This window comes from Ornithorhynchus anatinus, chromosome 2 (assembly GCF_004115215.2).
Source record: "Ornithorhynchus anatinus isolate Pmale09 chromosome 2, mOrnAna1.pri.v4, whole genome shotgun sequence".
NCBI classification, from domain to species: domain Eukaryota; kingdom Metazoa; phylum Chordata; class Mammalia; order Monotremata; family Ornithorhynchidae; genus Ornithorhynchus; species Ornithorhynchus anatinus.
The window spans coordinates 131,594,182-131,606,905 of record NC_041729.1 but is presented as its reverse complement, the minus strand read 5'-3'; the positions used below and the strand labels follow the sequence as shown (position 1 = coordinate 131,606,905).

The following is a 12,724-nucleotide window of genomic DNA, read 5'->3' as shown; positions in this document are numbered from 1 at the left end:
CTCAAATTTTATCTGGCAGTCAATAAAAAAAGGTACTTTTCAAATGCTTATTGTGTATAGAGCACTGTATTAAACATTTGGAAGAGTACCATGCAATGGAATCGGTAGACCTGCTCCCTGCCTACAGGGAGCTTACAGTCTAGAAGGGGAGACAGACATTAAAAGAAATCACAGACATATATAAATGCTGTGGGGTTCTATAATGCCTAATGATTTTGTATATTTTGAAAATATAACTTTGTACATTGATTTCACTACTACTAAATCGTACATCCACTCAGGTTCTTCATATGAAAAATGCAGGGCAAACTAATATTTCAATCTACACTTGTTTAGATCACTAAAAGACTAAGTTCATTAAATGAACTGTTCATTCTGGGTTCTTTCATAGGTTTTATCTCTAGTTACATTTAGTTATATGGGCATAACATGCCTTTGCAGTCTAAATAATTTTCAGTTAAAAATTGAAAATCTACAGGATTTTCCAACTTAAGAAATCATATGGGTATTTTAAAATATGTATATATGGAGAATTCTATATACACTGCATTTTTATGTTCCTTTTTAATTACTACAATGTATTTTCAATTCAGAGTTCACTCTAAAGTATGAGGATAATATGCAATTTGAGGCATTTATGCTTTATTAGTATTATTACTATCATATTGTTATGGTAATTTAGTGCTTGCTATATGTCATGCACTGTTCTAAGCACTGGGGTAGACACAAGTCAATCAGGGTGGTCACAGTCCCTATCCCACAAGTTGGAGGAACAAGAGGTATTGAATCTGCATTTTATATTTGAAAAAACTGAGGCCCAGAGAAGTTAAGTGACTTGCACAGGGTCACACAGCAAGCAATTGGCAGAGCTGGAATTTGAACCCAGGTCTCTGACTTCCAGGCCCATGTCCTTTCCACTAGGCAATACTGCTTCTCATCTAATTAGGGTCAACTTTTAAAAAAAAAAATTCATCTGTTTTTATATTGTAGAAAATGGAGCAGTAGACAGACAAACTGACAAATATATAATAGGTAGATAGTTCATCATGGAGGAGCTTTTTAAATATTTTACTGACATCCATTCTTCCTTACACCCCCCCCCCCATAAAGTTATGGGAAATGAACATAGCTGTATTTAAGGTCTTCATTGCTTATGATCCTAAATGGCAATTTGTTTTTAAGAATGTCCTGGAAATGATGATAGACTACTTAGAGATTTGGTCATAAGTCCAGATTTCACAACCATATATGTTGTTATACAGCACTCTTGTACATTTTGAGCTTGGTTTGAAGCATGATACAGCAATTAATCAATAGTATTTATTGACTGTGAGCCGAGCACTGTACTAAGAATGTGGAAGAGTACAACAGAGTTGGCAGATTAATTCCCCGTCTACAATAAGTTGACAGTCTCTTGAGGAATACAGATAATAGCAGATATATACCTAAGAGCTGTGGGGAGGATGGGGTGAATACCAAGTGCATATGTGATACATATAAGGAGAGGGATTGGGGAAGGAAGATTTAATGGAGAAAGAGGCCTCTCAGAGGAGATGTAGCCTGAATTAGAGAATGTAATGTAGAGAAGCAGCATGGCTCAGTGGAAAGAACCCGGGCTTAGGAGTCAGAGGTCATGGGTCTGAATTCCAGATCTGCCACTTCTCAGCTGTGTGATTGTGGGCAAGTCACTTACCTTCTCTGTGCCTCAGTGACCTCATCTTTAAAATGGGGATTAACTGTGAGCCTCACAGGAGACAACCTGATTACTCTGTATCTACTCAGCCGCTTAAAACAGTGCTCTGCACATAGTAAGCACTTAAATACCAACATTATTATTATAAAGTATTAATTAGGCTTTTGAAGGTGGAGAGACGTGATAGTCTGGGCAAATATGGAGGAGGAAGAGAGTTCCAGACCAGAGGGAGGATGTGGGAAAGGGGTCAATGAGTTTAGAGAGATGAGGTTGGGGCACCAGTAAGCAATCTGGCTCGAGGAGAGTGTAGCGTATGGGCTGGGCTGGAATAGAAGATCAAATGAGGTAAGGTAGGAGGGGTAACCTGATTGATTGGGAAGTAGCACGACCGCAGTAGATAAAGCACAGGCCTGGAGCCAGAAGAATGAGGGTTTCTGTTCCCTGCCCTGCCACTTGCCTGCTGTGTGATCTTGGAAATGTCATTAACGTCCTCTGCAGCTCAGTTTCCTCAACTGCATTGTGGGGATTTTCATTCATTTATGTGATTGTATTTATTTGAGTACTTACTGTGGCAAAGCATTCTACTAAGCACATGGGAAAATACCATACAACAATAAACAGACACATTCCTTGCCCATAATGAGATTCAATAGATTCAATACTTCTACTCCATCCTACGTGACTGTGAGCCCCATGTAGGGACAGGGACTCTGTCTACCTGATTCACTTGTAGTTATCCCAGCACTTAGAACAGTGCTTAACACATAGTAAGCACTTTAAATCTAGTTTTTTTAAAGTGGATTTCAGGATGTGGGCTTGTACATCAAAGAGTAAGTATTGGTTAATATTCCAAATATTGTTTAGACTGTGAGTCCATTGTTGGGCAGGGATTGTCTCTATCTATTGCCGACTTGTACATTCCAAGCGCTCTGCACATAGTAAGCGCTCAATAAACACGATTGAATGAATTAATTAAATTCCAAATGGGACATCATGGACTGGGAGCTGTGGAGATGGAAGAGATTATTTTGTAGGAGGAGATGCATGGGCGAGAAGAGAGGAAAAGAGGTTATAAATTTCTATTCCCTTTTCTCTCTCTGTCTTTGTCTATGTCTCTGCCTCTCTCTCTCTTTATGTATCCTATAGATTAGTAGAAAATACCACTGCTGGTGTAGGTCACCTTGAATGAGTGTGTGGATGAAAATCCAATGAGGAACACACAGTCCTGACTACACTTTCCCCCCCGAAAGCCTAACCCTTACTTTGTTCTTACCTTTAATGCTTTACTCCCCACCCACCTTGTTTCTCATCATTTCAAACAGAGCTTGGGTTCAAAGAGAGCCTCTCCTTTCCTCTGGACTGTAATTCCATTGTGGGCAAGGGAAGGTGTCTGTATATTGTTGTGTTGTATTCTCCCAAGCTCTTAGAACAGTGTCCTGCTCAGTAAAGTGTGATTGATTGATTAATAACCATGGGTCATGATGATTTCACCTTAAAAATTGAATCCCAATTTTCAGCAGCATAGACTTCCTTGTTTTTCCTGACATTGTTGGGCGATGCACAGCTATGTAGATAACAGACTACTCTGAAATCCTTCAGCCCCAGGTTCCAGTTAGGATCTTTGGCTGTGGGAAAAGTTTCCCTGGAACTCTAATTTTTTTACCTTATTTTGTTTAGATTTATTGTTAAATCCATAGCACTGGGCTGACTGCAAAGTGACTTATCCCTAAGGCATAGTCACCTGCAAATAGGTCTGGAATGACTAGCTTTAGGGCCTCATTAACGGGTAAAACCTGCTTGACTAAAGTTTCCTGTAAATTTGGAAGACTATTCTATGCCAGTGTTGTAAAACTCAGCTCCAATTACATACCAACTCCTCAGTGTGTGTTTGTGTGTGTCTGTATACCTTATGTGCTTGGGGAGTGGTCTAGTAGAGTGTGGGCCTAGGAATCAGAGGATCTGGGTTCTAATTCTGACCCTACCATCTGCTTACTGTATCATCTTGGGCAAGTCACAACTTGTCTGTGCCTCAGATTCCTCATCTGCAGTACATTTAATTGCATTAAAAATGTATCTCTATTTTTCAAAAGTTTTTCCTTCAAGTATATTCATAAAGGCAGTTAAAACATAATTTTAGCCACTTTTCTTTGGACATTTATTTGTGCTTTCAATATATAGAAATGAAAGACACATTTGAGGTTGGAGACAGGAAGCGTTGAATTTAAATTTTCAACCTACATTTGCTTTACTTCTGTCTGGAACTAAGCTGTTTGCTAATAATAATAATTGTGGTATTTAAATGCGTACTATGTGCCAAGCACTGTACTAAGTGCTGAAGTGGATACAAGCTAATCAGATTGGACACATTCCCTGTCCAACACAAGGACTCACAGTCTTCATCCCCATTTTACTGATGAGGTAACTGAGGCACAGGGAAGTGAAATGACTTGTCCCAAGGTCACACAGACAAGAGGAGCCAGGATTAGCACCCTTGACCTTCTGACTCTGAGGTCTGAGTTCTTATCCACTAGGCCATGCTGCTTCTCAATTATGACCTCATATAATGCATAGCTCGGGGAAAGAAGCCTGGGCTTGGGAGCCAGAGGTCATGCGTTCGAATCCCGGCTCTGCCACCTGTCAGCTGTGTGACTGTGGGCAAGTCACTTCACTTCTCTGTGCCTCCAGTAGCTTCATCTGTAAAATGGGGATGAAGACTGTGAGCCTCATTTGGGACAACCTGATTGCCCTGTATCTACCCCAGTGCTTAGAACAGTGCTCTGCACATAGTAAGTGCTTAACAAATACCAAACATTATAATGTCTGGTTTTTTATGGTATGTGTTGAGTGCTTACTATGTGCCAATCAGTTTTCTGAACTCTGAGGTAGATACCAAAGTTGTCAGATTGGACACAGTCCCTGTCTTGCATAGTTTTATTTTGGAGTAAAGCTGATCTCCAATTAAACCTTGTATTTTGGATGTGTTTATTTAAAGTTCCCCCTTGCCTTTAATCATCTTCCAGGAAATCACAGATTTGGATTGTAGTGAATGGGAGTGAAGGGTTAAATACATCTGTGTAAATGTATTTATATAGTTCTGTGTACAACCAAACTTGGTTTTTTCAAAATACCATTTAGCAATTATTGATTTCTTTTCCTTTCTGTTTCTCCTTCTTTGCTTTCTCTGACTGCCTTTTGATCATCTAATGACTCTCTAGTATATCCAAAAGAGTGTGCAAGAATAAGGGTCAATTAAAACACAATCACTTAATTTGCTACCATTTACCAGTCTTGAATAAAAGTTTTGGAGAGGATAGAAATAAAAAGATGATCCTGTATGAGTGTTTTTTAAAAAATTAAATAAAGATCGTCTATCCATTCCCTTGGTATAGGTTATGTCCTCTAAGACGCCATTTTAAATTTTGCTTTAATGGATTCCTATAAATATATATGCAAATATTTGCACATCTAACTGGCTCTCAATTCACAAGCATAGCACAAAATTCAATAGTAACAGAACAAATGCATGCTTGAAATTATGATTGCATAATGCTTGGTTAAACTAAAGATGCTAACATGGCAAAATTGTAGGCAATAACTGGACTCATCAATCAGTTGTATTTATTAAATGCTTACTATAGGCAAGCGCTGTACTAAGCACTTGGGAGAGTATAACTGAGTTAGTAGACACATTCCTGCCCATAATGAACTTATATTCTAGAGGGGAGACAGGCATTAGTATAAATTAATTATGGCTATCTTAACAGGATGAAATATTGGGGAAATGATCTTTAGGCCTCTGCAGTTCCAAAGTAACCAAATCTGAAACTTTGTTTCTCTTCTCCTCAGACCATGTTGCATAGCCAACAAAACTCCCGTTCCCTAGTAGATGCCATTAGTCTCATGCTACATATGTTCAGTGCTTAGCACAGTTAGCGCTCAATAAATACGATTGAATAAACAAAGTCAGAACAGATAAAATTGGTGTCATCTATCACCTAGCTAAATGCATTCCAAAATCTATACTTTAGCTTGTCTTGCCTAAATCAAAAGCTCCAGTGAAAACAGTATTGTGCATCGTAAACTCCTCGGTAGATTGGAAGTTCCTTCTGGTCGGGGTGTACTTACAACCTCAGTTGCACTGTACTTTCCCAAGCACTTGGTATAGTGTTCTGCACACAGAGAATGCTCGATAAGTACTACCGATCGGTATTGAGAATGAGTTTACCTTGAGAAATTATTTGGATTAATCTTCAGATAGTTTATTCCCTTTATTTGTTAGGACAGATAAAGCAGAAAGATAAAGTGAAATTCATTCAATTAATTATTCAATCATATTTATTGAGCATTACTATGTGCAGAGCACTGTTACTAAGCACTTGGAATGTACAATAGGCAACAGATAGAGACAGTCCCTGCCAATGACGGGCTTACAGTCTAATCGGGGGAGACAGACAGACAAAACAATAACAATAAATATAATCAAGGTGATGTACATCTCATTAACAAAATAATAGAATAATAAAAAATATATACAAATGAGCGGACGAGCACAATGCTGAGGGGAGGGATGGGAGGGGGAGGAGCAGAGGGAAGGGACAGAAAGGGGGCTTAGCTGAGGGGAGGTGAAGGGGAGATAGAGGGGCAGCAAAGGGAGAAAGGGGAAGCTCAGTCTGGGAAGGCCCTCTTGGAGAGAGTGAGCTCTAAGTAGAGCTTTGAAGAGGGGAAGAGAATTAGTTTGCGGAGGTGGAGGAGAGAGATCAATTCCAGGACCACAGGAGGATGCGGCCCAGGGGTCGACGGCGGGATAATAATGTTGGTATTTGTTAAGCGCTTACTATGTGCAGAGCACTGTTCTAAGTGCTGGGTAGATACAGGGGTAATCAGGCCATCAGGCAACCACGTGAGGCTCACAGTTAATCCCCATTTTTACAGATGAGGTAACTGAGGCACAGAGAAGTGAAGTGACTTGCCCACGAGTCACACAGCTGACAAGTGGCAGAGCCGGGAGTCAAACTCATGACCTCTGACTCCAAAGCCCAGCTCTTTCCACTGAGCCACGCTGCTAGCGAGAAGGGGGGATGGTGAGGAGGTGGGTGGCAGAGGAGCAGAGCGTGCGAGGTGGGAGTAGAAAGAGAGAAGGGAGGAGAGGTAGGAGGGGCAAGGTGATGGAGAGCCTTGAAGCTAGAGTGAGAAGTTTTTGTTCCGTGCGGAGGTTGATAAGCAACCACTGGAGGTTTTAAGAAGGGGGAGTGACATGCCCAGAGCGTTTCTGCAGGAAGATGACCGGGCCAGCGGAATGAAGAATAGACTTGAGCGGGGAGAGTCAGGAGGAAGGGAGATCAGAGAGAAGGCTGACTCAGTAATCCAGCCGGGATATTATGAGAGCCTATACCAGTATTTGAAATGATTTTAAGTGACTAGGGTTTAATGAATAAAAAAACATTTATCTATCAAGTAATAAAAAAGTGTATGTTTGCATCAAATGTCCATCCACTATGTAAATTGCATAAAATAAGTCTTTTCGATTCCTAATACATCTCTAAATGTGTGTGTTCATTAACTTATTATATGTGGGGATCTCAGCAGGCAAAAAATGGGCTATGAGTGGATTGTAAACAATTTGCTATAGAATTTGCTTACATAAAACAGAAACTTGATCCTTGTATTTTGCAATGAAATGAATAGCCATTCAGATGTATACTTTGGTCTTCCTGATTGTATGTTTATATAAAAACAATCTGTTTAATTAGAAGCAAAAAAAGAGGCTTTGCGCATTCTATTCCAGTAGGGAAGGTTTCTGTATAGTTTTACAAAATCTAGACTAGTCAGGTACATCAAGCCAAAAGCTAACATGTTTCTCTGACTTATTTCATCCCATTCTTTACTTTCTAATATATATACATATATATTTACATAGAATATTGTGAAATTTACTCCTTTTCCTCTCTCCTTCCCATTTCCACTTCACTCTCCTCTCCCGAAAGAGCTAGTATACTTTAGGAGAGCATACTAGTGTAGCATATCTAGCTGCTGAGAGTTTGAAATGAGACTTGATTGACCATTACTGTGCAGCAACGAGGGCCATGGTATTTGAGAGTAATAAATATGGTAGCATACTGTATCCAGATAAAGGGAAGAAGACTTTAACATATTATCAAGTAATTCAGACTCAACTGTGCAGGCTCAGGGAGAGTGGCTGATTGAAAGTGTTAGAAGTGAAGTGGTGGGAGGGGAATGATAAAGAAAAATGAGTGTAGAGGAGAGAGGTATTCGTGTCCAAAAATAGAAGATAAATGCCATGGTCACTGAGGACTGTGGACTACTCCCTTTTCCTCACAACATTATCTTTTCTTGGATTCGCGGATAAAGTTATCTCCTGGTTTCCCTCATTTTGCTGCCCACTCCTTCTTGGTCTTCTTCATTAGGTCTCTCCCTGACTCCCACCCCCCTGACTGTGGATGTCCCTCAAGTTCAGTGTCCCTTTTCTTTTCATTTTGTACTCAAAATTTGGGATAGTCCTGTGGCTATCACTAATAATAATGTTCGTATTTGTTAAGTGCTTACTTATGTGCAGAGCACTGTTCTAAGTGCTGGGGGAGATACAGGGTCATCGGGTTGTCCCACGTGAGGTCACAGTTAATCCATTTACAGATGAGGTAACTGAGGCACAGAGAAGTTGAAGTGACTTGCCACAGTCACCACAGCTGACAAGTGGCAGAGCCGGAGAGTCGAACCCATGACCTCTGACTCCGAAGCCCAGGCTCTTTCCACTGAGCCACGCTGCTTCTATACAGTTGACTCCAAATGTATCTGGCTAAGCCTCTGTCTCTGTCTGCATTCTGACATATCCGCTCTCCCCCAGAACATCTTTACATACATATCTCACTGGTCACTCAAGAACGATATGTCCTATAAACGATATGTCCTATACTCAATTCCTCCCAAATCATCTCCTCCACCTTAAGTTTCTAGCCCAGTTGATGACTCATTCATTCATTCATTCAATAGTATTTATTGAGCGCTTACTATGTGCAGAGCACTGTACTAAGCGCTTGGGATGAACAAGTCGGCAACAGATAGAGACAGTCCCTGCCGTTTGACGGGCTTACAGTCTAATTGGGGAGATGGACAGACAAGAACAATGGCAATAAATAGAGTCAAGGGGAAGAACATCTCGTAAAAACAATGGCAACTAAATAGAATCAAGGCGATGTACAATTCATTAACAAAATAAATAGGATAATGAAAATATATACAGTTGGGCGGATGAGTACAGTGCTGTGGCTCCACCATCCTGCTCATCTCACAAGTCCATAACCCTGGAAATCCTCCACTCCTTTCTCTCTTTTAAACCTCCATATTCAGTCTATTATTAAACACTGGAGGTTTTTCCTCCACAACACTTTCAGAATGGGTCCCTTCCTATTTATCTAGATGATCACCACACTCATCTAGGTAGTTATCATAACCCCGACACACCTGATTAGCCTCTAGTCTCCCTACCTCTAGTTCCTCTCCTGACTCAGATCATGCTTTAAAAGCATGGTTAGTGCCTTAGAAGAGTGCTTTGCACAGGCACTGAATACATACTATCAGTGGATCAATTCTAGACAATAAGAAATGGAAGTTGTGCATTGGTCTTTTCAGACTCATTGCTTGGGTCTGAATGTCAGTCAGACTCATTAGCAAAGCTGAAGTCTTTGTAGAACACTGTGACCCTTTCTTAGAACAGCAGATTATCAGATTAAGCCACTTCATTTACTCTATACAAAAGAGGTAAACTATGGACCAAACCCTTCTCCTGGAAACTTTATCTAACCTTAGCTTCCCTGACACACACTGTCCTTCCTGTATCTCTTTGGCACTTCTTCTCTGTCTCTTGGGCAGGCCCCTCCTCTGCTCCCCCCTCTAACTGTAAGATTCCCTCAAGGCCCAGTTCTGGGTCTCCTCTGTTCTCCATCTATACCCATTCCCGGGGACAACTCATTCCCTACCTTGGCTTTGACTACCATCTGTATGTGGATGATTACCAAATCTACTTCTCTCCCTCTGCAGTCGTGCATTTCCTCCTGCCTTCAGGTCATCTCTACTTGGATGTCCGGCCAACACCTCCAAGTTAACGTGTCCGAAGCAGAACTCCTCATTTTCTCACCCAACACTGTCCTTCCCTTCCTTACCCATCCCTGCAGACAACACTATTTCCCTCCCCATCTCAAAATTCCATAACCTTGATTCATTCACTCATATTTACTTATTGAGTGCTTACTATGTGCAGAGCACTGTACTGAGTGCTTATCTTCTATCTTATCTTCCTGGACTCATCACTTTCATTCAATCAACATGTTCAATATGTCATGTAATTCTGTTGGTTCTACCTTCACAGTGATGTAAATATCCTCCCATTTCTGTCCATCCAAACTGCTCCCTCACTGATATCAGCACTTGTAATACTTATGTTGTTGTTGTCTTATGATGTCGAGTCATGTCCAACCCATAGTGACACCATGGACACATCTCTCCCAGAACGCCCCACCTCCATCTGCAATCGTTCTGGTAGTGGATCCAGAGAGTTTTCGTAGTAAAAAATATGGAAGTGGTTTACTTTTGCCTTCTTCCATGCAGTAAACCTGAGTCTCCACCCTCTACTCTCTTCTATGCCACACTGCTGCTGAGCACAGGAGAGTTTTGACTTGGAGCAGATTGCCTTCCACTCGCTAGCCACTGCTCAAGCTAGGAATGGAATGGCTAGGCCTCTGCTTGACTCTCTCTCCCAAAGTAGAGATTGGTAGAGTACTGGAAACTCTCCAGGTGCAACCCTGAGAGATGAATACTTATGTAAATTGCATATTGTAAATTATTTATATTAATGCCCATCTCCCCCTCTAGACTGTAAACTCCCTGTGGATAGAGAACTCACTCACTGTGGATAGAGAACTCACCTACCAACTCTATTGTACTGGACTCTCCTGAGCTCTTAGGACAGTGATCCACAGACAGTAAGTGCTCAATAAATACCACTGACTGATTATAATATCCCTCCTAGACTAAGGCATCAGCCACCTTGCTGACCTCCCTGCCTCCTATCTTTCTCCACAGGGGGCCTGACTTTATTCTGCTGTCAGGATTATTTTTCTGAAAAGTCCCCTCCAGTGGTTGCCCATCCATCTCCACATCAAAAAGAAACTCCTTGCCATTGACTTTAAGGCATTCGATCAGAATGCCACCTCAATCAATCAATGGTATTTATCGTTTACTGTGTGCAGAGCACCGTACTAAGAGCTTGGGAGAGTACAGTGCAACAGAGTTGCTAATACACATTCCCTGCCCACAGTGAGCTTAAGGTCTAGAGGGGGAGACAGACATTAATATGAATAAATGAATTACAAATATGTACTTAAGTACATTTCTTACTGCAACCCAGCCCAAACACTTCTTTCTTCTAAAAGCAATCTGCTCACTGTACGTTGATATCTATCTTGTCTATGACTGTAAGCCCGTCAAACAGCAGGGACTGTCTCTATCTGTTGCCACTTGTTCAATCGCTTAGTACAGTGCTCTGCACATAGTAAGCGCTCAATAAATACTATTGAATGAATATGACCCCTTGCCCAAGTCCTCCTCCTGGCCTGGAACTGTCTTCCCCTGCAAATCTGACACACCACCACTCTCTCCACCTTCAAAGCTTTATTAAAATTCCATCTCCTCCAAGAGGCCTTCCCTGACTAAGCCCTCATTTTCCCTTCTCATTCCCCTTCTGTGTCACCCTTACATGTAGATCTGTACCTTTAAGCCCTTGATATTCACCCTCAGTTCCACACCACTTATTTACAAACCCATAATTTATCTTGATATCTGTCTCCCCCTCTAAGTTGTAAGCTCGCTGTGGACAGGAAATGTGTCTACCAATTCTGTTCTCTGCAAACTGAAAGTGCTGAAAAAATCCCATTTTGATTGACTATTTTTCACTCATGGAAAACGTTTTATCTTCCAATAGGATCCCCTTCAAAAATGAATTTTATATCTGTAGATCTCTAGAGAGAAAAACTTATGATTTTCCAGTAACTTGATGACAAGTCTGTGTTTGTGTTGAGAAACGACCGACAAAAAAACGTTGAAAACTGGAAGCAATTACAGGTTGAAGAAACTTTCCAGAGTGGTACATCCCATGGAGCTTTTAAAATGTGACTGCATGTGGTTTAATTGAGTTTGTGTGAATCTCCTTTCACTCAGTTTAGGTTTGGGCTATGGAGGGCACAGATTTTACACCTACAGGAAATGTGGCCCACATCACTTACACACAGGAGTTGGCTCAGAATGGACACTTCTAAGGGCTCAGAGTTGTGTCCTTTCCTGAGTACATTTCAAAAATAAAAAAAAAAAACTAAGGTCATCACTGGATGCCAAAGAAAATTTTCCATTGAAATGGAAATTCTGAAGTAATTTGAATAACGCCAAGAGAGATTAAACAGAAATGACCGTCTCCAAGATACATCAGAAACGGGGCAAATAGTCCACAATATTTAGAAGATTCCAAGACCTCAATACTTAATTACATTTAGTGAGGTCAGTGTTCCAAGGGAATCTGAACTTTTAGAAATTGTGCACATTTTAATTTGGAACTCAAATCTTTTTTTACAAGAGAATTTGAACTTTTAGGAATCATACACATTTTAATTTGGAACACAGATCTTTTTTTTTACTTTTTAGGAGAATATCTAAATCGGAGTTAAAAAAATGATTGGACATTAGCCATTACGGAACTATCCCATTTTGCACAAATAAATATAGGATTTTACTCTGGCCATTTTCCAAAATTTTAGCATATTTCATCAATTAGAATGAACCAATTTTGAAGGAAAATTGGTGTGGGAACTTCTTGTAAGGATGGATGGTAGAGTTGGTGATAGATATAGAAAAGTGCTCAACAAATGCAAAATTATCACTCAGTCAAATCATTGGTATTTACTGAGTACTTACTGGGTGCAGAGCACTGTCAAGTGCTTGGGAGGATACAATATAACAGAATTGGTA

General features: G+C 40.6%; 1 protein-coding gene and 1 non-coding gene across 3 annotated transcripts in view; one reads left to right on the top strand and one right to left on the bottom strand.

Annotated features, from left to right (window-relative positions):
- Window positions 1–12,724, top strand: part of KLF12 (Kruppel like factor 12) — a 440,849-nt gene that overhangs the window by 107,982 nt on the left and 320,143 nt on the right. The gene's annotated exons all lie outside the window — the stretch shown is intronic.
- On the bottom strand, window positions 10,382–10,519 carry LOC114809692. The gene has a single exon (XR_003757469.1). It is a non-coding gene; the product is annotated as a small nucleolar RNA SNORA7 (small nucleolar RNA).